Below are 21916 nucleotides of genomic sequence, written 5' to 3' on the forward strand. Positions count from 1 at the left end.
CATTTTATTTTATTTTTTTGCCATGGAAAAACCCTCGTTTATTTGATTAAACAAAAATAAAATAAGCTGCATAGGAACAATTTTCTCTCCCAAATGGGGTCTATGGCAGCCACAGGGGAGACACTAGGGAGGCATATTGTCCTAGAATAGTGCATTTAAAGTCCACTTCATTTGTGTAGGCTGCAGTCAGACATTTATAACTGCTGTTCCTGTCCTTCCTCTCCCAACCAAACTGCTTTGACCCCAAAGCCTCCAAAACCTTCTGTCGAGACAAGTACAAGAGGTGGAGACTAAAGAGCCCCTGGAGATAAATAAACTGTCATTTCACCAGGACCACTCGTGAAATCCCCATAAGCTTTCCTTCCCCAGGATACAGCATTAGAGAAAGGATCTGGGCTTAAATGATTATCGCTGGGCTCCTGCCAAGAGAGGATATCATATTCCTGGCTTAATAAAAAAAAAGAAAATGTAAGTTGAATCTAAATGAAATATAATTCAATTCCCTTTTTATCCAAGTGATTTAGATGGGCAAAGGATAGGGGCTCTGCTAAGAGCAAATTAAATGAATCCTCTGACACATCACAGTGGCTTTTAGGGCAGCATTGGGCGTGGGCTCTTGAACGGGGAGGTAAGGGCACTCCCCCAACCCCTAAGGCATATATGAGAACACACAATGGGAGAGGGAGGTGAGGTGAGGTAAAGCCTTACCCTACTGACGTTCCTGTCTGTTGTAAACAGTGAGGAGTCACAGAAGAAGGTTCTTGAGTAGGGGTCTTGGATATGACCAAAGTAGAACTTAGGAAGCTAACCTTGTCACATCTCAATAAATACTTGTTGGGCTAATGAATGAATGATTCAGAGTAATATCAAGACAGAGACCTGAATCTGGCCACTTAGGAATATGGATTTCACTAAAGCCCAGTGAAAAATGATCAGAAAGTGATATCAGATCAATATCATTATTAAAGTTTTAAGTTATTTATGGCTTTCTAATAGGTTCTTCTTAATGTAACAAAAGTGTTGAACAAATGTGACACGTGGAATGTGATAAAAACACAACTTGACTTTTGTTCTTATTGGTCCTATGAAGTTTATTTTGTATGGTAATCTTTTCCTGCCTTGGATGAATACAGTTCACCCCAAGGTACTTTACAGTCTGTCCTGTGGTCATTTTAAGTCACAAACACGGCCCAATACACACATTAGAATACTGAGCCCTGGAAAAATAAAAAACCTTGAATTTTATTTAATGTTGAATTGTATCCCTTTCTTGGGCAGCCCCAGTATGAGCTAGCTGCCTGCAGTGAGAGAGGAAGGCTTGATCCTTCATTTCTCTTTTCCTGCTCCTCTTCCTCATTTGGCTTGCCCCTAGGGTTGGGACATACAGAGAGGAATCAAAAATAGTAGAAGGGAATTTTCTTACTCAGCTCTATCTGCCATAATTTGGCTTTGTGCTGAGTGTGGCTGACGTTTAAAGCTGATATTCTCTTGAGCACTCTTTTTGGGGGTACCCCCTCTGTGGTATCTCTGGAGCTGTGTTGATGCCCCTTCTTCTGCTGACAGCTCCCCACTTTAGAGGATCTACCCCCACACACTACGAAGTCCCATTGCCCCTTCTAGGAGGTCCTCTCTGATGGAGCCTAACACAGCCTCAGCATTGCTGGTCCTCTATCCTGTCCTGCATTGGGGGAACATGCCTTGTCCTTCCACTGCAGGGGCTTGGGGTTGCAGGAATTTCCCAGAGGTAGCAGCTACTTGCTTCGGCTTCATCATCCTCAACACAACTGGCCAGCTTCTCTCTTACTCTGCACATTTTCTGGGGCAGAAATCAGCCCTCAGCTCACTGTCTTTCAAACTTCAGGTGACACATATTAGACTCTCAGAAAGGCCGTGTTGAAGGCCCTCAAAACTTGAGGGAGGTTCAGGTGTCCCCTCACCCCTTATTTCCTCTTGAGATACAGGACTTCAGGCTTACAGCAAAAACTTTTCCAAAAAATCCTTCTCACTAGAATCTTTCTTCTTTCTTCTTACTCTCCAAAAAATCTTTTCTATTCTTGAAGAGAGAAAGAAGCCCTTGGATAAATGACCTTAAATTTTGAAACCAAACCCAAGGGTTCGTTTTGTTTTAGATTACTCTTACGGTGTTCTGTCCCATGCACACGTTGGTATCTGAGAGCTACAATGTCAGTCCCTCTGGAGAAACTGAGGTGAGAAGCATTCTATTTTAACATTAGGTTATGTTCACTTAACAAGCCATGTAGGGCATTCAATAAAGTAGCTTCAATTCTTCTCAGTTAATATTCTTGCCCTTTTAAAGCCTGACGTCGAAAGTACTTCCAAAGTAACCAGATTGGTAAATATCATTTGGAGCCTTGACTGATTGTGGCTGTTGCCTGATCACCAGGGGTAGTTATGCGTTGTGTAGGAGCTTACACAGTTTGGCAAAGGCTTTCTTTAAGAAAAAGAACGCAAAGTTAGGAATAAAAAATTGGTTGTGTAGAAAATAGAAAAAAGAAAAAAGAAATAAAAAATTAAAACAAAAACAAAGATAAAAAATTGGGTATGTAAACAACTATTTACTTGGAATGAGAAAAATCCACAAATTACAAATTTTAAAATGCTGATCCTTTTGTAGTTCATAAATGTGACGATTGGGTTCCCACATGTGAGGTGTGTGAGACGTGCTTCCTTCAAACCCTGTTATAACATCCACACATACCCTGACTGTCATGGAAGAAAAAAAATTAAAAAAGAATAAAATGTTGACAAATATACCACAATCATCAAAAGTCTAGGACAAATTATGTAATTCTTATATTAATGAATTACCTTATATATACCTTTATAATTCTTTTGAATTTTAATGTAATCAATAATTCTGAATAAATACACAAAGCTACATGGAATTAAGGTATATAGAAGAGTAAGTAAATTAGATTTTAAACATCATTGCATTAAGCTACTTACTTATCATTATTCTTATACTATGGACATGGACTTATTTTATAAATATGTGTGGCGATTTTATCATTGGAATGTTTCTTTAGGTTGTTGTGATTCATTGATGAATGCTTTTTCATTCTCTTTTGTCTAAAGCTGCTCTTTGTCTTCAGGATGCAATGTGATCCAACATGTTGGGATGTATAACATACATGACTAAACAAACAGGCACAGTCATTGTGAACCTGGCACTGGTCTGTGTCCTACAATCACAGGATTTCTGATAAATTCTATTTTGTGTGATATACCTCAAAAAATAAAAAATATTGGGTGTATAATTGCATACACTGCTTATCATGTATATTCTCAACAGGACAGAACTTCCATTTTGACCAGGTGTCTTTGAGAATTAAATCCTCTGCTCAGACTTTTACATAACTGAAGATTGGCAGAATTTTCCACAGGCTAGCTTCTGGCTTCATACTTTTGAAAACTTTGTCTACGTGGTTACCTACAGACTTCCAATGCCAAGTGCAATAGGTTACATTCAAATCACCTCCAGCATTGCACCTGTCTGTCAGATATTGGTTGAGTAGCAAAGGAGCATTGGAAATATTGCTGGAAGCCATTCCTGCACCACGATAGCTAACAATAACTTAGATATGGAAGTGAACCACATAAAAATAACCTTCTTAACCCAAAATCTATGCCTCTTCAAGTCAGCTTCCCCTTAGCTGAATCCAATCACCCCTTGCCTCTTTAAGATCACCCTTGGCCAGGCGCGGTGGCTCATGCCTGTAATCCCAACACTTTGGAGGGCCAAGGCAGGTGGATCACCTGAGGTCAGGAGTTTGAGAACAGCATGGCCAACATGGGGAAACCCCATTTCTACTAAAAATACACACAAAAAATTAACTGGGAGTGGTGGTGGCGCCTGTAATTCCAGCTACTTGGGAGGCTGAGGCAGGAGAATCGCTTGAACCCTGGAGGCGGTGGTTACTGTGAGCTGAGATCATGCCACTGCACCCCAGCTTGGGTGACAGAGCGAGACTCCGTCTCCAAAACAAACAAAAAGACCACCCTATAGAAGAGCAAGTGTAACAGAGGGTAAGCTGGAGAGGAAAGAGACAGAGGTCTTAACCGATTGTAGTTAACACAGCTCACAAGTTTTACAAAAGCTTATGACTATGGGAACACATCGCTCGGGCCCCAAGCATGAAAAGGGCTCATGCAAGGGAGGGGGCCTAGAACTTCATTAACATCATAGTAATTTGCCTTGCCAACCAGGAATGAGCCCTGCTTGGATGGACCAAGTGTATTTACATTTACAGAATTGGCACACTGATGTGCTTGTGGGCAAATGCAGGTTAATATGAGTTACTGTCAGAGTTTAGCAGTTGATCAACCTCCAACAGGAGTCAGCAACTGTGTAGAATTTCCCTGAGTTTTAAATGTATGTCTTAGCCCTAAAGGCCTTTGGAAAGTTATTGGTCTTATTAGTGAGTTCATATGCCATTGAAAGATATTTGACTAGAAAATGACATTTTAGTGAACGGGTAAAGAAGAGACTTACAAAAGACCACGAAGACACTGGGAAAACTAAAGAGAGCACAGTAAGATGTATTATCAGTTTATGATTCTCTTTTGTACACTAGTAATTTATAAGGGAACAGTCACAGTTAGGAATGATTTCAGCTACAAGTAACATAATAGTTAACTAATGGTGGCTTAAATAATAAAGATCATTAACTCTTAGAACAAAAAGTCTGAAGGTAGGTGACTGATAACTCTGCTATTTTAGGACTCTGTGTCACTATCTTTATGATTCTTAAGGTAAAAATATGGTTGTCACAGCTCTGGGAATCATTTGTGCAAAGGCAGAAAACAGGAGGCAGCTAGAGAGTGTGTGTCTATCTCCTTTCAGTAAAGAGGAGAAATCTTTCCTAAGCAATTTCCTATCAGAATTGCTCTTTAAATCTCTTTGGCCAGAACTGGGCACATGGGCACCCCTAGCTGCAAGGAGGAGTTGGGAAAGTGAATATCTGGCAAAAGGGTATGAGATTTATTGATTGGCTTAGACTTGTCATGCTTTATCTTTCAGGGCTGGGCACACAGCTGTCCTGAAAAAGAATATGGATTTTATTAGTAAGGAATAAAAGGGATATGGCTATTGGGTGGCAATGAATGGCACATGCAACCAGAACCTTTGGGTTGAGTAAAACTATCTTTTTACTTAGCAATTACCAAACTAACATGAATTAAGAACATACGTGAATACAAACAATAATTTCGTTGGCAAATATTCTGTGCTAGGAACTTGGTACTAGATGTTAGATATATATTATCTGCAATTTTCCCAGCAGTCCTGCAAGATGGATATTATCCCTGTTTTCAGAAAGATTAGGTTATATCCCAATTAGAGAAATAAGTAGCTCTATTCTGACTTCTATCATTAAAGTTTTGCCTTTCTTGAACTTCAAATCAATTAAATCATATAGGAGGTACTTTTTGGTTTCCAACTTCTCTTGCTCAATATTAGATTCTGGACTCATTCATGTTGTTGATGAATACCATGAATAACTTATTTTTTATTGCTGTGTACTTATTGTTTGCAAAAAATCAAAATTTATTCATTTTACTGTAGATTGACATTTGGGTTGTTCCTTGTTTAGTGAAATGACTAAAGTAACTAAGATTATTATATGTGATATGATTAGATCATAAATTATATGCTTATATAGCTATATGATTAAGGTGACTGATATATAAGTATATATCTTATTATATATTATATAACATATTATATTTACAGAACAGACCAAAATAAATCTGACAAAAAGTACTCCTTTTTGTTGGATTTGCAATTTGTTGGATTTACATACAAGAGTGAAATAAGGTATTTTTAGCTTTAGTAGATACTCTCTAAAAGATTTCCAAAGTAGTTGTACCAAGTTACACTCCCATCAGCAAATTATGAGAGATTCATTTGCCAATGGTTGGCTTTGTTATATATATTATTTGAGAAGGTAGTAAGGAATATGGTATGTGCTATGGAAAAGGAGAAGTTGGGCAAGATAAAGGGGACTGGAAGTACTGGGGGAAAGCAGAGCAGTTTGAAATTTTAAATATGTGGTCAGGATAGGCTTTTATTTATTTGTTTTTTTGACAGGGTCTTGCTCTGTTGCCCAGGCTGGAGTGCAGTGGCATGATCATGGCTCCCGCTGCAGCCTCAACCTCCCAGGCTCAAGCGGTCCTCCTGCCTCCCAAGTCCCAAGTAGCTAGGACTACAGTTGTGTGCCACCGTCCTCTACAAAAAATATATTTTGTATTTTTTGTAAAGATGGGGTTTTGCCGTGTGTTGCCCAGGCTGGTCTGGAACTCCTGGGCCCAAGCTGTCTGCCGCCTTCACCTCTCAAAGTGCTGAGATTACAGGTATGAGCCGCCACACCTGGCCGGCTTTTTTTTTTTTTTTTTTGAAGGTGACAACTGAGCAAAGTCATGAAAAAGTAAGGGAAAGAGCTATGCAGATATGTGAGGAAAATATTCTAGGTAGAGGGAAAAGCCAACCCAAAGGCTATTAATAAATTGCTGGTGTGTTCCAGCAAAAGCAATTGGTCATTGTGGAAGAAACAGAGTGATCAAGGGAGAAAGCTATGGGAAATAATATGAGAGGGGAAAAGAGCCAGATCATGTAGGGCCTCCAGGACAGGGTGAGTGCTTTGGCTTTTACACTGAGTGAAATGGGGAGCTACAATAGGGGTTTCAGCAGATGAGTGACATAATCTGATTTACACTTAAAAAAATTCTGGTGGCTAGATTAAAAATAAGTGTGGGCAGGAGCAGGGAGATGAATTAGTCTATTGCAGGAGGTGACAGTGGCTTTGACCAAAGTGGTGATAGTGGACGCTCCAGGCAAATAGGGTGTCAAAAGCCGAGGTGCAGAGATGGAAAGTTCAGTTCAAGGCCGGTATCAGAACTGTGAGCAAAGTTACTAACGGGGGAGGGAAAATGACAGCTGCCATTTACTGAACATTCACTATGAGGCAAGCATTGTGCTAAATTTGATACTCAGGCGGCCTCTTTTAGTCTCCATAACAACCCTGCAAAGACATTTAGAATTTAGAACCTTTCATACAGTGCCATGACTAAAACGTAGCGCACCTGGCATTCTAACCCTTCGTTTCATTCTACTCTAGCACTAAAAGCTAGAAGGGAAACTTGAGGCCACACTGTGGAGGGCCAAGAGGTTTGAACTTTTGCCTGGTTTGAACTTTTACCTTCTTAATCTTTTCCCCGCTTCCCCACATTTGAGGACAGGACACCTCCAGGAACTGCAGCTCAGCAACAGGGGTTCAGCGTGAGCGCGGCCTGGGGAAGGGCATCGCTTTTTGGGGCGTGTGGGGAGAAACGCGGTTCGCCTTGTCGTGGCTGGCGATACGCCTCTCCAGGAAGGGTGTGTCCCCCCGCTTGAGGATCCCCCCTATAGATAAAGAGGAGGCTCAGCAGAGCCTTAATTAGAGATCACAGAGGATCAACAACCAGCGTCCGGAAGACGAATTGGCAGCGAGGTGCATGGATTCGATACAGAAGCTGGAGGTAGAGTCCAGCTAACAGACCACAGCAGTTCGACGGAGCCAGAGTGGGACAACAAGGAGAGATGTCGGGGAAGGAAAGGGGATGGGACTTGGGGACTGGAGCGGCTCGAGGGCGACGGAGAGGGGGGCGTTAGGCTCTAAGGATTCTCTTACTGTGCCTCCTCCCCGTGTCCTCGGTTGGCGGCTGAGCAGCCCTCGAGCCCTCAGAGCTGCCCTGCAGCACCTTGGCCACTAGGAGGCAGGCCCGCCTCATCTGGAGCCCCGGCTGCCGCTCACTCCAGGGAGGGCGGCGCTGCTGCTTAAATTCCAAGTCAGGCCAGCCCCTGGAACGCTTAATGGGAGCTTAGATTTAGAACAGCTGATTTTCATTGAGGCAGAAATTTGGACAGTCTCCCACTTGATTGAAAACGGCTAGAAACAAGGCTTACGGTAGAGCAATGAATGCCAGAGTGCAGGCGCCGGTGCCCAGGCGGCCCGGGGAACAGGAGGGCCGGAGGAGGAAACAGCTGCCTACAAAACACCAGCAGCGCCCTTAATTCACACCAGTGCTGACCAGGGGGATTGTGCTTCCGGAAATTCCCAACGTCCTTTCCCTTCTTGCCCAGGGCCATTCCATTATACAGTTTCTTACGTTTTTCCCAGTCCCAGGTTTGAAATGGAAAGAGATGTTACCCTAGATGCCTCGAGAGAGCGGGGCCGCAGAGACCTCGCACAGCCCGATAGCAGTGGAGCAGGTGTGTGTGCTTGTGCATGTGCGTGTGTGCATGCTGTGAGGGTGTGGTGTGTGTAACATGCTCCTATGTGTCTGTGTGCCTGCTCTGCAGGGGGAATGTTAATGTTTCATTGTTGTTTGGCTTCAGCCCAAAAGAGAAACAAATAATGAGGTGAACGGAAATGAGCTGGAGTCTGCTTTCACCGCTAATTAGCCCCTGCCGATTTTGATGAAGAAGACATACAATAGACACAAGCGAGCAACGGATGAGAAACTCGGGGACCTAGGCTGGGGAAAGGGCGTTGGGTGGGGGGTGTGTGGACGGGGCTAGGAAGGGAATCTCAAAAGCCCGGGTACCTGGATCAGGACAACAGGCCATTCCCACCCTTAGATGAAAATCTGCGCATTATTCCATCTTGGCTGGCATCTCTTAGGGGCTGGCCTTCATCTTACTAAAGGCCATTTCACTTTTTGAAGGGTTGACAGTTGCCTTCTTCACCTTCCCCTGGGCAGCTCTTTGTTCTCTTTGTCAGGCTGGCCCCTGTCCATATTTCTCAGAGCCGTGGTCACAGCCCTCTTATTCACCAGCTGTTCAGACAAATCCAGCCTTGACCTGGCTCTGCACTTCAGCATGTTGCCTGCTGCTCCTTAGACTGTTCTCTTGCTACCTGTGAAAGGTCAGATGCAGAATGGTGAAGGCAGAAACAGACTGTTTGATGACAAGGTGAGGAAGAGCTGCTGCTTAATATACCTATGTGTCTATTGATGTGCCAGTGAGCGGGAAAGGTGGTGGTAGAAAGTCATGTTAGAGACCTCTGTGGCAGACCCTTCACTTATCAGAAATGCCAGGAGTCCCTGTCTGTGGGGCCCTCACAGGCCCAACTCATATGGGCTCCAGAGACACCAGTTCAGCTGGAGAATGTGTCCCCCAAGTTGCTAAAGTATGTGTCCTACCCTCAGAGAACCTGGTCTCTCCAGGGCTCTCATAGCCCCTTGTGAATATATGCCTAGGAGTGCATGCTCCTTGAGCATGAATATGAGAATTATAAAAAATATTCTTCACCCAGAGCAACTTCTCCTCAGACTTGTATTCTCGAATGTGTGTGTGAGAGAGGCAACTTCATTTCTTTCACATCCTAATAAATATAGAGAATGGTCACTTCTTTGAAATTGTTGTTCACAACACTTCTGGGTTGTTGCTAGTCTTTATTGCCTTTCTTTTTGCTTGCCCCTTTAGGGCACAACTGTCCCAGTCCAGGTTTTCTTTCTAATGCTGCTCTTCTTGTTTCTTTGTTTGTTTGTTTGTTTGAGATGGACTCTCACTCTGTTGCCTAGGCTGGAGTGTAGTGGTGCAATCTCATCTCACTGCAACCTCTGCCTCCTGGGTTCAAGCAATTCTGCCTCAGCCTCCCAAGCAGCTGGGATTACAGGCGCATACCACCACACCCAGCTAATTTTTGTATCATTAGTAGAGATGGGGTTTCACGATGTTGGCCAGGCTGGTCTCGAACTCCTGATCTCAAGTGATCTCTACCCGCCTCAGCCTCCTAAAAGTGCTGGGATTACAGGCATGAGCCACCATGCCCAGCATGCTCTTCCTTTATAATTTGGTAGATCGGGCCATGGTGGGAGTTCTCAAACTTTAATAATAATTTAAAAAGTCTCTCAAGGAGTTTGTTTTAAATGCAGATTTCTCAGGTCCTGCCCAAATCTACGGAATCAGAATTTCTGGAGCAGTCCATGGGAATCAGCATTTTACCAATCCCTCTGCTACCTCCTCCTCCTCCTCTAAGATCCGAAGTCAGATGGTTCACAGAACACATATCATAAAACGTGGTGCTGACGGAGGCCTTGGGCCCTTGTCTTGCTCGCTCAGGCTGCTATAACAAAACATTGTAAACTGGATGACTTATAAACGACAGCAATTTAATTCTCACAGTTCTGGAGGCTTGAAGTCCAAGATCAGATTTGGTTTCTGGTGAGTGCTCACTTCCTGTTTCCTAGAACAGTCCTTTTCCCCTGCGTCCTCACTAAGTGAAAAGGGCAGATGAGCTCTCTTGGGCTCTTTTATAAGGGCGCTGTTCTCACTCATGAGCCCTCCACTTCATGACCGAATCACCTCCCAAAGGTCCCACCTCTTAATACCATCACCTTGGGGTTTAGATCTCAACATATGAGTTTTGGAGAGACACAAACATTCAAACGACAGCAGTCCTTTTCTTTTTCTTAATTTTGAGAGTTATCTATATATTTTAGACTCAAGACCTTTCTTAGATATGTAATTTCTAAATATTTTCTTCCTATCTGTAATTTGTCTTTTGATCCTTTGTCCAAGGTCTTTCACAGAACAAAAGTTTTTAATTTTGATGAGATCCAATTTATAAATTTGTCTTCTTATGGCTCATGCTTTTGGTGTCAAGTCTGAGAACTTTGCTTAGTCCTACACCCCAAAGATTTTTCTCTTATGTAGCTGTATGTTTACGTTTTAGTCAATGATCCATTTTGAGTTAATTTTGGTATTGGTTTAGGTCCAATTGCTCCGGCACCATTTATTGAAAAGGCTGTTTCTCCTCTATTGCATTGCTTTTACTTCTTTGTCTAAAATTAATAGGAATTTTGAGTGGGTCTATATCTGTGTTCTCTATTCTGTTCCACTGATTGATTGCTTTGCCTATTCCCTCTACCAGTACCATACTGTTTGGATACTGCAGTTATATATTGGGCCTTAACATTGGGAAGTGTGATTCTTCCCACTTTATTCTTGTTTTTAAAGATTTTTGTTTTGTTTTTTGTTTTTGTTTTTTGGTTTTTGCAATTCTTGGATCTTTCCCTTTCCATATAAATTTTAGAGTAAGTTTGTCTATGTCTACAAAAAACTTATTTAAATTTTGATAGTAATTGCATTAACATGATCTAGTTACAGAGAAGAAACTGTGTGGAAAAGTTGGGCAGCCGTAGTTGCTGTATGATTTGTTAATAAACTTTGATCCTTCTAGAATCCTAGAACCAGAGAGGACTCAACACTTTAAACTGGCTCCAGGGAACATTGTAGGTTCTTGGGGGTTCATACACTGTCTTTAGGAAAATGGAGCCGTCTTAAGAGAAGTAAGTTGTACGTACTTCTCTGAGAACCGAATGTTCTCTCTTATGGCTGTGAGAACAAAATGTTTACTTAAGTAAAATTGATCTTCATTTCTACTTCAACAGGGAAGGAAGAGCTGAAGGACCCTGGGGATGATTGAACATAGCCTCTCACCAGCACGCTCAGGAATTGTCCTGAGGGCAGCAGGAGGAGTGGTAATCCTGCAAGAGAAGGTGGCTTTGTTGAAAGCCTTTCAATTCAGCTTTATTACTCGCCAGTCTCCTTCCTTGTGTTCTGGCCATATTTCTTATCCATTAGGCAGCCAGCTCTTAACATGAGATCCTCCTGGTTTTGCATTCTTTTCTGCAGTGCTGACACTTCCTTCTAGTTACACCCTTTGGCGCTCTAATCTGTGGTCTTAGTGTTAGTCAATGATGAAGATATTTGGCACATTAACTCTTATTTCAGTTAACACCCGATGAAGTGAACTCAATTCCTCTTCTCACACAAAAGTTGGCCCCAAACTAGTTCAAAAATATCTTTGAATTCTTTCTTGGCTAGTGTCGGTTATTTGTGTCCCTTTAGTGATCTGATTAATATTGGCTTTTGTGATGGTTGTCACATCAAGAGAGCTGCAAGCATTGTTAAAGAGACATTTGATAAGTGGGACTACTTACCTGGAATTCACCCCCAGACCACCGAAATCTTAACTAAAGATGACAGTTTTGTGTATCCTTTAAGGAGTTCTTTAACTCTGAATTCTACAGAGAAAATAAAAAGATTTGTTGAAAATGACCGACCCCATGTGGGTTGAGAACTATATCCAGTTAACTAAACTGTAAACAGTTAACTGAATCTGTTAACAGTTAAGTATGTTATCTATAAAATAAGCTTCAAGTAGCACTGTGTTGTAACTTCTTGGTGCCTCTAAATTAAGAGTTAAACCCTTAGATCTGGCTAAGGAAATGACTTTATCCTAGCTCAAAGGAGACCTTTTCCTCAACTCTTCCTCCATCATTTTTATTCTCTATTGTTTACTCATCATCTCATATGTCCCCTGTCATGTTACATTGGAATCATTTCTTCTAGATGCACACTGCAGCTGATGTGGTCATTGGGTCTATTGCAGCCCCCACCAAGTGTTCACTTCTGGTGAGAGGCATATCCAGGGCCTGAGTGCTGGAACCCAAAGATGACAAGGGTGGAGCATTGATGAGTTAACCTCGCAGCTGGAGGGTCTGTGCTGCATAATCTCCCCATGGGCCATGAGAGCACATGCTTGAGAATTACATAAGCCTGTAGCAGGGCAGGGCTCAGGGCTATGGAATTGATAACTCCAGTGGGACTAAGGCATCCACCATCTGTTCTTTGTTATGTTCATGCCCATCACCAAAGTAAAAATCACAGTCATCCTTCTCTCCACCATTTCTGTCTCAATCAACCACTTCCTCCAAGGCTGACCAAATTATCTTCTTCAACTTGCCAGAGGAAGAGGGAATGTCTTTTGGTAAGGCACAGAGGAGCCCTTGGTTTTCCAGTTACACTCCTGCTAATTGCAGAGATTTCTCAGTTCTTGGTAATCATGGAGGCTTGCATATTTAAGCGCTTGCCATCTGCAAAAACTGGCCCCAGTTGCTATCTGGAGATGACATCTCCCACTGAAATCTGCATGAACTTTGTCCCGTAGGCTGCAGGGACCTGAGTAGTTTTCAAGTCCCTGGCTTTTGATAGGAAGCAAAAAGCTTCTAGATTGAGTACAGCCTGAAAAAGGAAGAGAAATCATGATACTTCCTGTGTTGCAATAACAAACACCCTTCCTAACTGCTGCTAGATAGGGGGTTGGCAGTTTAACCTCTTCCTGCTCACTAGGGAAGTGGGGCAGGGCGAGTGGGAGTGGGGAGCTCCCCTTTCATGCAGGCTCCATCCACAGAACACTTCCTACAAACCCCTTCCTGCCTTTGTAATCCTAGTGGTGCAAAGCTGCCTGTCTGCTCTGTGCAGAGCCCTGTCTGTGCTCTGCCTCGCCTGTGCCCTCTCTAATTGGCCTCTTCCTTACAAAATCCAGCTGCCGGTTGAGGCTTCTCTCCCTGTATTTACAGCCGTCTAATCAACTGGTAATTTACTTTCAATCAGTGCCAGATTGTGTTCCTCAGATTCATATCTCCTTTTTCATTTAGTGAGGAAATGATTGCCTTTCCTCTTTACCATTTGTTTTAAATATTAGCTGCCATGTTGTGCCGAGCAATGGTCTCTTAAATACGAAGGTATAACCTGGCAGTTCAATACAGCATTTGTCCAAAGCTGTCTAAACACTTAGAGTGTGCTCGAGGCAAGTCCGCATGCCTGGGACTGGGGTAGCGTCTGTCATGGTGTCTTATGCCCAGAGACTTAAGTTCTTCAGTTGTCAGTGTCAAATCTTGATTTCTAGAGGCTCCTTGTTATTTAATTCCAGCCAGGAACTGATTTCCTTGCAGGCTTCTGTGAGGCCATCCTGAATGGCTGCAGTGGGGTGAGGACGGTCTGGGGCTGTGCTATGAGGCTTTGACCCTGAAGTTTCACCTGTTAAGGTCTGAAAAACTGCAGGCCAAGAACATTAACAGGTTGTTTCTGTGGCTTGTGGGGCAGCTTGAGTGGCACAGAAGAGAAGCTGGGGAGATGGAGAGAGAGCAGCAAGGGGAGAGTCAGAGATGAAATGAGTGACCAGTGGGTCAGCTGAGGCTCACCCGCCCAGACCCTGCTCTTAGGCACATCTTGAATGTGTCCCTGGACATGCTCTTACATGTAAATGATGTTAGTAAGTCTCATCCTTTCTGCTGAGAAGCACTTTCCTAGTAGGACAGAATTGGGGCTGAGGAACTTTCAACCCCAGCCCGCTTTCTAGCTATTTGCTCTTATTAAAAATCTGCCTGCTGGCCAGGCACAGTGACTCAAGCCTGTAATCCCAGCACTTTAGGAGGCTGAGGTGGGCAGATCACTTGAGCCCAGGAGTTTGAGACCAGCCTGGGCAACATGGCAAAACCATATCTCTACAAAAAATAGAAAAATTAGCTGGGTGTGATAGTGCACGCCTGTGGTCCTAGCTACTCAGGAGGCTGAGGTGGGAGGGTCACCTGAGCCCAGGGGGGTTGAGGCTGCAGTGAGCCATGATGGTGCCACTGCACTCCAGCCTGGGTGACAGTGTGAGACCCTGTCTTAAAAAAAAAAAAAAACTTCCTCTGGAGAGCCTGAGGATTCCTCCCTTCTCCCAACTTCCCATACGTCTTTTATTTGTTTGGCTCATTTTCAAGAGCATTCTAGAATTTCTCTAAAGGAGGGGCTTAGTGGTGACCATCTATTTGAAGCCCTAAGGTGGGTAGAACGATGCTAGAGGACATGTTTCAAAGCTGCCTGGCAGAGCAGGTGCGCTCCTTTCCTTCGCAGGAAAGGTAGGATGAGGGCGCAGCTCCTGCAAGCAACCTGCCTGCGTTCAAGGGCTGGGTGCCTCACTCAGCTTAGTGATCCCAGACAAGGTTCTTAGCCTCCATGTATCCCAGTCTCTCTTTCTATGGACTTAGGATAGTAATATCAGGATTCTTGCGATGATTAAATAAAATAATGACTGTTAAGTTATCTTATGATAACTGTGTTTGGTACATGAATATCGAATAAATGTTAGCTTTTACTATTAGGTTGCTGTGGATGGGGTGTGGGGAATAACAGAAATCACAGGGAAGGTTCCAGCTCCTCCAGAGCACTCCTCGTGGTGCCTTTGCTAAACACTCTTCACTGTTTTCCATCTCAGTTGAAACAGAAGTTTCTCCACAAGGCGTTCCTCTCTACCTCCCCGCCTTCAGACCCTGAGTCAGGCATCTGTCTCTATGCTTCCCAGAACCCTGTGCTCACAGACACTCACCCTTTTCACCTCAGTTTAACTTGACCTCTGTAAAGACCCTGTTTCCAAATAAACTTATATTTGGAGGTACTGGGGGTCCAACATATCTTTTTGAGGGACTACAATGTAACCATAACACTGACCAAGCAGAATAACTGGTTGAGGAGGAATAGAAGTGGAATGGATTGTCATCTGAGAGTTTGAAATGGCTAAGGATATCTGGACTTCTGACATGCCCTCAAAACTCTCATGGAAACATTTGGATATTTCAGATAAAGAGAAAGAAAAACTCACAGGTATAATCTAAAGACCTGATCTAAAGACTCATTAATGAGATATAGATGACTTACAAAAATAAAATTCTGATAACACAAGTGAAAGTGATTCTGAACAAAGGGAGTGTCTGGCTGCCAAGAGAGCTCTTTGGTGAGTTCTTAAAGGGTCATGAAGAACTGTAGGAAGGAGGAGTGCATAATCAAGACAGAATATAACCTGCAAAAAGAAGCAGAGTGTGAAATACATTTTATAAAAATTCTAAGGGCAATAAAATGGGCTTTGTTAGACATATATAGAGCAAAGAGAACAATGTGGAGCAGGCACCACATGGGGCAGAAGATTTATGTCAGCAGATGACTATGGGCAGCAGCTGTCGATTTTGTTCGGAATTCTTCAATAGAATAATTTCCAAATTGTAAAGGCAGATCAAAGATGGGCAAAGATGAAAAGAAGTCAAATATAGATGAGGTAATACAAAGAAATCATTAGCTGTCTTAAATGAGCTCAAATATATATACTAGACTAGGGTTCGGCAATTTTTTTCTATGAGAGTGATATTTTAGGCTTTGCAGGCCATATGGTCTTGGTTGAAACTACTCAACTCTGCTGTTATAGTCTGAGGGCAGCCATTGACAGTTTGGAAATAGGCGTGGCTGTGTTCCAATAAAACTTTATTTACAAAAATAGGCTGCTAGCCAGATTTGTGCTGGGCTGCAGTTTGCTGATCCCTGCACTAAAGAAATGACAACCCAGACAACTGAGAGAACTTGCTGTTGCAACACAGAACCACTGTCAGTAATCTCTGAAAAATGCTGCAAGAAAGAGGAAATGCTCAGACTCTGGAGAAGGGCAAAGAACAAAAAGATTCTAAAATCTGTAGTTCACATGGTTTATCACAGGTTCCTGACACATTTCCAGAACAAATGATTAGATAATCCTATATAACAAGTGTGAACACCTACTTTGCACTATTTTAAGTTCCTAATGGTAAACACAGCAGAAGTGGCCTTTGTACTCAAGGAAATTTTAGTGTCAAAAGAAAAAGTGATTTGTAAGAAGTGATTACAGTGGCATTGAATGCTTTGAGAGGGGTTGGAGCAATGAAGATTTAAGCAAGGGGATCTAACTTAGTTTTGGGGAATCAGAGGAGGCCTCTCTGAAAACACTGAGATCTAAAGCATGAAATTAGCCTGGAAAAGGGGACAGGGTAGAAAAGCATTCTAAACAGAGGGAAGAGCCTCTGCAAAAGCATCCGAGAGAATCCTCAAGACACAGAAGTAAACTAAAAGGGGTCCCTGTGGCTAGAGGACAGAGGAGAATGGGACAGGACAAACCTGAGTGGCAGGACAAAACTGAGTAGCAGGCAAGAAGTTCAGGACTATGAACTTTGTCATTTCTCTAACACACCAGTCTAGCAACACTAGCAAAAGTAAAAATAGGTGACTTTGAAGAACTTTGTTGTAGTGAGCTCACACTGGCTCCAATAACCACAGTTCCCTTTTCAAATGCTCATGAACCAGCCTCTTAGCTCTTCTCCCTGCTCCTAGTCTTAGTTCCCTCCAATCACTCCCCACCCAGATGCAACTTTAAAATGCAAATCTGATCATATCATGCCCATGCTTATAAACCTTTAGTGGATTACCATGGTTCTTGGGACTTCATGCATTTAGATTTTAGCAAGGCATTTAACTAAAATATTTTTTAAAATTGATAAATTCAAACTAGGCTGGGCACAGTGGTTCACACCTGTAGTCCCAGCACTTTGGGAGGCCGAGGCGGGTGCATCATCTGAGGTCAGGAGTTTGAGACCAGCCTGGCCAATATGGTGAAACCCCGTCTCTACTAAAAAAAAAAAAAAAAAAAAAGCTGGGCTTGGTGGCGGGTGCTTGTAATCCCAGCTACTTGGGAGGCTGAGGCAGGAGAATCATCACTTGAACCTGGGAGGCAGAGGTTGCAGTGAGCCGAGATCATGCCATTGCACTCCAGCCTGGGCGACAAGAGCGAAACTCCATCTCAAAAAAAAAAAAAAAAAAAAAAAAAACCAACCAAACTATATGTATACATACACACACACACACACACACACACACACACACATACATATACACACACATACACATATGGTGTATAACACGATGTTTTGATATGTATTCATTGTGGAATGGCTACATCAAGCTAATTTGACATATTCAACATTTACCTAAATCTTTAATGATGTTTTTGGGTGGAAATGAATTTGTTGCTGATACAAATTTGAATTAATAGAATATAGTCAAATGTCTTTAATGTATTGCCACAGGCCCATGTAAGCTCCACCTACAGTTATGTCTAGAACATATGGCGTTCAAGGTCTCTGCATCAGGGGAATAGAGGAATAGAAGAATCAGATTGCCTCTTAAATGCCTTGGCCCAGAAGTGACATCGCCTTTACTCACTGTCCATTGGCTGGAGGAAGTCACATGGCTCCAACCCAATTGCAACAGCGTCTGGGTAAAGTAAGGGAGTACATTGCATATTTGGCAAGAATTGTCTTTGCCACAGTGTGCTTATTGAATCTATGTATATCATAAAACATGGATGGTTAGTTAATATGTTTGATAGAGTTAAAATTCAAAAATATCTCAACCAGGTGGAAAGATACACTAAATTAACAAAGAGATATTTAGGAAGATTAAATATAAAGTCCTACACTTTGGTTAAATTAAAAATGAACTATTTTAGTACAAGGTGGAAAATATCTTGCTTGACACATTTCAAGTAAAAGAAAACCACACAAAACAAATGGTTTTAGTTAACCACATGCTCGGTATGAATCACCAGGGCCTGCCAAAGAAATCTAAAGTAATCATAGCAGCATTAATGGATGTATGAAGTTTAGAATCAAATCGATAACAATCCCCTTGTTCTCTTAGTTGGCTAGACCACATCTGCTGGTGGGTTCAACAAAAGGGGCTCCATTTAAAGAAGAAGACTGAGAAGCTGGAATGAATTCAGAGGAAAGTGAGTAGGATCCTGAGGTTTGTTGAAAGATATGGGGAAAACACTAGACTTCAGATGAAGAGATTCAGGTTTAAGTTTTGAAATTGCCACTCCCAGATGACATTGGGCAAAATCTACTCCCCACCTCTACCCAAAGCTGCATTTCGTCTCTCTAAACCTTATCTTCCTCCCGGGCAAAGAGGGAGATCTGTACTTGAATTTCTGAGGCCCTTTCCAACCTGAAAGTTTGGAAGCTACAAAATTGCATCATCTGAGAACAGTTGAAGGAATCAGGGGAGATGTAGCCTAGAGCAGGAAATATTGAACAGGAACATAGGATCTGCTTTAATTACTTGAAAGGTCATCATGAGAAAAAGAAATTTAGATTTGCTCTGCATGTCACGCAAGAACAGATCTATGGCCCGAGGGAAGAGGGTGTGGAGAATATTCTGATTGTCGGCACTTCCAAATGATGGAATGGGCTACCGTGTGAGAGAGGGATCATTTAGCAGAAGCAAGATAGAAGTTCTCTTCTAGACTCTCCAAAAGTACCTGGCACAATTATATAAATCTGTGTGAGAACTATATAAAAAATTTATCATGAGAGCCTGCAGAAATCCCTCCAAATGTGCTCACCTCCAATCCACTTAGTCCATATTTGTCACCCATCAGCATCTTGGGTATCTTCTTGTTCTGGCTCTGTATACTTGATGCCCTTCTTCCAACTTGATGCTGAGATTGACAAGCTTATTTGGTGTTCTCCTTCTAGGTTGTGACCTTCATCCCCCTCTTTAAGACGTAAATTTTTCTATCTGCTATTTGGCCCTTCAGACTGCAACTTTGGGCAATAGATGTCACAGTCGATGGCCTTCCCTAGCCAACAGAACAGTGTGCATTCAAACTGACTCCTCTGATATTTTTATGTGATATGGGAGGGGTATAGGACATTAGACTCCCTGTCAGGGCCACATAGAATAATCCTACCTTGGGTGGGAGGTTGGACTTGATGACCACTGAAGTCCTCTGCCACTCTCAGATTCTATGACTTTAAGATTTATATTTACCACTGTTCACAGAAATAGAAAGTTTCAATGATTCTTTATCAGTGGTGATGCTCTTCCCAGAATGCCACCACTTAATAAGTGTCATATATGTATACATACTTCTGCTCCTGGACTTTGCAACTGACCTACTTTTAAAGCTCTTGGAGCAGCTCATGGAGATGAACTAATGCTTCTTAGTTTATTTGTTTCTGGTGTCCTGAATGACCAAAGGGAGCTCACGAAGTACAGCTGGCTAGAGAACAAGGGAAGGCAGCATCAGTTGTGGAGCGGTGCTGATGATCCATGTGTTCAAACCATGGCTTTGGACTCTTTGGCTCTTAAGTTACCAAGAATCCAAGGCTGTTTGAAGAATGGCAAGGAGGAAAATCTGGCCATAGCTGTGTTGACCCCTAGAATGGTTAGATTCCAATGGAAAACAACAGAAGATTAAGACCCTGGTTCCACAGGTATCTTGTACAATGGCTCTTCCTCTTCACAGTGATCTTATTAAAAACCCTGACTCTGATCATCACTCCACTAACACTCTCCAACTGTACTTATGATAATATCCAAACTCCATATCATGGCCTTAATGGTCTGATTCCTGTGTCTCTCTCCAGCTGTATTTAATATACTTATTCTAATATTTACTTCTTGAGGGCAGAAACCTTTTCTTATGTCCTGCTGCACCTGCAATATTGAGACCAGCACTTGGCACAAACCTCAATACCTGTTGGTTAAATAAATGAAACCAGGCTGGGCGCAGTGACTCATGCCTGTAATCCTAGCATTTTGGGAGGCTGAGGCGGGTGGATCACTTGAGGCCAGGAGTTTGAGACCAGCCTTGCCATCGTGGTGAAACCCTTTCTTTACTAAAATACAAAAAATTAGCCAGGTGTGGTGGCATGCGTTTGTAATCTCAGCTACTCAGGACGCTGAGGCAGGAGAATCACTTTAACCCAGGAAGCAGAGGTTGCAGTAAGCCAAGATTGCGCCACTAAACTCTAGCCTGGGTGACAGAGCGAGACTCTATCTCAAAATAAATAAATAAATAATAATTAAAAAAATGAAACCAGTCTTGACTTCCAAAGGACTTTACTAAGTTCGTATAATGGAACCTCTCATCGCTATATTCTTAAGAAGAAACCCTTTTTTGAACTCCTACCCGTATATTTCCATGACGCTTCAGGGATAAAAAGCACTCGTTTGATTACTGAGAGGATAGCCGGAGAAGTGAAGAATAATGTGATGTTCGGTTCAAACTCCTTGGGGGAATTCGGTTGTGAAAATGGAATTACCGAAGTTGGATTCCGCCCAGGATGCCAAGCTTAAGTTATTGGGTAAGTGCACATTAGAAAAATGAATTTTGGCAGCTGCCAAAATATTCTCTTTATGTGAAAGTAAGTGACCTTGGATTTAGTTTCTGTTAATGGCTGGCTTTTTCTGGCAGAGGCAAGAGATGGATACTTTGAAGGAGCCATGGTTTTCCAATGACAGCAGCAGTACCAGGAAACTTGCGGGTTGTTACAGTGCATCCATTTCTCAGCATCCATTATAGTTAGGAATGTGATGAACCAAATGTACTTTTTATTTTGCCAGTGTTTGGACTCTTCATTTAGAGAATAACCCATGATTGTAGCTGACTATATTCCAAGATTCATAAGCTTTGGCGCCTGAGTCAGATACCTATGGAGGAAAAAGAAGCAATTTATTCATTCCTTTCTTTTTTTTTCTTCTCCCATTTAACTGTCCCAAATGTCAGTGAATGAGTCAAATCTTCAATATTTTTCCACAGGGGCTGACTTTGGAGAAGCCAGTACAGTCCATCATACTGTTTTCTCAACTAGTTCATCGTGACATTCTGAGATTTTGAAAGGACAACTTTTCCGTGTCAAGCCGTCCTAGGGTGGCTAATATGCCTTTGCTCATTTTTGACAAGACAGAGGGAGGACAGGGTGATAACACAGCAGGATAAAAGGGAGAGAGTGGCTGGATGCTGGCTGTTTATGCGTGGATGTTGAGAGTGGAAAATGCAGATGGAACTGAGGGTAAGATGCCAGGGAGTTGCAAGAGGGCTCCTTCTCTGAATAACCTCATATTCCAGCGAACTCATAAAATTGGAAAATAGTTTTAAACAGTGGTAGCCTTCTTTGAGGCATTTATATTCCCTGTTAATAAGGTCACAAATAATCACCTTTACTATGAATCCAAATAAAGTATATGATGCTGCTCATGGTAGGATTGGGAGAGAACCACCCCAAAATACCTCCCCGACTAGCCTAGTAAGGTGCCTACAGGTTCTACTCATACTCTTTCTTTGAGTAAAAGCACTAGCTTTCAAATATCCTGAGAAAATGCTGGTATTTTAACTGGGAGAAGAAGATCAATTGACAGGGACAGGGTTGGTTTATTTAGCTG

General features: G+C 42.4%; 1 long non-coding RNA gene and 1 other non-coding gene across 2 annotated transcripts; one reads left to right on the forward strand and one right to left on the reverse strand.

Moving 5' to 3' along the window:
* Positions 1-1070: 1070 nt before the first annotated feature.
* On the reverse strand, positions 1071-7365 carry LOC105738420. The gene is made up of 2 exons (XR_001114234.2): positions 7218-7365; positions 1071-2724 (listed from the first exon to the last, which is right to left on the reverse strand). It is a non-coding gene; the product is annotated as an uncharacterized LOC105738420 (long non-coding RNA).
* Positions 2624-2730, forward strand: LOC115837817. Its single transcript, XR_004032867.1, has one exon. It is a non-coding gene; the product is annotated as a small nucleolar RNA U13 (small nucleolar RNA).
* Positions 7366-21916: the final 14551 nt, after the last annotated feature.

This window comes from Nomascus leucogenys, chromosome 12 (genome assembly GCF_006542625.1).
Source record: "Nomascus leucogenys isolate Asia chromosome 12, Asia_NLE_v1, whole genome shotgun sequence".
Classification (NCBI taxonomy): domain Eukaryota; kingdom Metazoa; phylum Chordata; class Mammalia; order Primates; family Hylobatidae; genus Nomascus; species Nomascus leucogenys.